This window comes from Erythrolamprus reginae, chromosome 1 (genome assembly GCF_031021105.1).
Source record: "Erythrolamprus reginae isolate rEryReg1 chromosome 1, rEryReg1.hap1, whole genome shotgun sequence".
NCBI classification, from domain to species: Eukaryota; Metazoa; Chordata; class Lepidosauria; order Squamata; family Dipsadidae; genus Erythrolamprus; species Erythrolamprus reginae.
The window spans coordinates 331,141,135-331,143,779 of record NC_091950.1 but is presented as its reverse complement, the minus strand read 5'-3'; positions in this window follow the sequence as shown (position 1 = coordinate 331,143,779).

Genomic DNA, 2,645 nt, shown 5'->3' with positions numbered 1-2,645 from the left:
TTCAGAGACTCATGTTGAAAACATCCACTATAATTGACGTGACATGAACCATTTTAAATATATTTTCAAATATCCGTAGAATTGGCTGTGTGTCTAGCACCTATATCTATTGCGTTGCAATTTTAAAGTAGCTGAAGACCTAACAGAAAAATGTGGCATCACAAAACAATAGTTCAAATTAAAGACTATAAATAAAATTGCTAATTGCAAAGAGCAGAATTGTTCCAGTAAGTAAATGCCTAATTAAAAACTTAATTGAATATGAATATTATTTACCACCTAGATCAATTACCTTTATTTCCAAAATGTTAGGGTTCCTTTGGATTTTGCCGCTCCTGCAGTGTACAGTCTAAGAATTTTCATCAGTACAAACAAGCTTCAATAAACTTTTCTAAAAGAACCAACTTTTGCTAGCACTGTAAACTCTCAAGTCTTTAACAAATGCGGAAATATTTTCTGTTAAATAGTGTCTCTCAATACAATGTTGAAATGTCTCCCTCTAACTCTAGTAGTATAGATTAACTCTACACTAATCGGATATATGTCTAACCTTTCTGCATAATACTTTGTAATGAAAATTAAATTGTTAATGTGCTTTTTTAAATCTTTCTGGTAAAGACTAATATGTGGCATCTTTTACTTCTAGATTCATGCTGCAGGTGGCACTAAAAATACATGTCCTACTCTTTAAAAGAAATGGTTTTCAAAGTAATCTGTCAAATAAATCTGACTGCAACGGTTACGTACTAGCTGAAACTTTCTGAGACAATTTGTTTTTTATTACCTTTTATTTGAACTCTATGAGGTAATAATGAGGTATTATTTATATTTTTCATTCTTCCAAACTAGATTGTAAATAGATTAATTGTAATTATGCTAATTCTGTGTGTATGTCCTGGTGGCATTTCCTGCCAATTTCCTCAAAGATTCCACTAAATTTATCAGGATCTGTTATGTGCCTAAGCAGCTTTAATATTGTGCAATAAAAGAAAATAATGAAACACTGTGGCATTGGACTGTAGCCATGCCTTAGAGCAGGGCTGTTAAACTTCCAGCCCATGGGCTGGACGCATCACACACTGCCCACAGCCAGTTTAGCGTAAGGGGGAAAAGTCCCAATACAATATGTGACGCTGCCATGACCACATGAGTTTGATTCTCTTGCCTTAGACATAATTCGTGGGTTCTATAGGTACATGCCTGTTTCATGTATGCAACAGTAATCTTGTAAAAAATAAAGGTTGAATACATTTTTCAACAAATTCAGCATTTCTGTGTCAAAAGGATCTCCATTATAAAATATGAATTAACCTTTCTTACAATTATTTCTGATTTTATGAGCTTGCACTAATCAGATACATTTTGTATCTACACAATATACTTATGTTTAAGCAAGGTTTGTTCAATAATCAAACTGGCTAGGATTGAATAAAAGGTATTTGTCTTCCTTTGGTTATTTAAATATTTGAAAATATTTATAGAATGTATAGAACAGTGATGGCAAACCTTTTTTTCCTTGGGTACCAAAAGAGCATGGGTGCGCACTATTACACATGCGTGAGTGCCCACACTATAATTCAATGCCTGTAGAGGGCGAAAACGGCTTCCCCCTCCCCTGAGACACTCTGGAGATCGGAAATGACCTGTTTACCAACTTCTGGTGGCCCCAGTGGGCTCATTTTCACTCTCCCCAGAATCCAAAGGCTTCCTTGGAGCTGTGGGAGGGTAAAAACGCCCATATTCCCCTGAGGCTCTCTGGAAGCCAAAAATTCATTCCCACAGCCTTTCTGTGAACTAAAAATCAGCTGGCCCGCACACCTACGTGTTGCAGCTGAGCTAGGGCAATGGCTCATGTGCCAGTAGATATGGCTCCGCATGCCATCTGTGGCACCCATGCCATAGGTTCACCATCACTGGTATAGAACATTTCCAATACTTTTCATATAGCCTTTAACTTTTTCAGAAAAAATACCAAAATGCACATTTATGATGTCAGACTAGACAAAGCCCATTGGTTAGAGTTGATATGTGCCAATTAATTACATGTTATCCGACTGTTTCAGTGTATGCCTGCTTGTAACTTCCACCAATTTTTAAAGATGTTTCCTAGCATATCAGTTAGTTAGTCCATAACACAATGACGGTTTTAGTGGATATACACATAGTAAAATACATAATGAAGGTTATAGAGGATATACTCATAGAAAAATATATCTAAGAAAGAATAGAAGAAATAGGAATAAAATATATCAATGAAAGAGTAGAAGAAATTAGGAAAAGAAGAATGGTATAGGAGATATATTCACTCGCTTTAGAGTTAAAAATACTCCTAGTCTTATTTAATTAAAAATATATACTGATTTAATAGACTTAAGTTATCAATAGTTTTAAAATTACAAACGATCAGTGTATAATCACTTATGGCATTGCTGTGTTTCAGTCTATCTTAAAAGGGACATCTTAAAAAATGCACACGTTTAGTCTTACATGTATGTATGTACATATGTTTAATATCAATCAAATGGAAGACGAGCTATTAAAATCTAAGCAACTAGGTGAGCAGCAACGTATAGCCCAAACCCCTTTGCTTTGTCTTCCATCCAGCACGGAAAGAAAGTTAAATGGGCGGGGTTTAATTCCGCAGC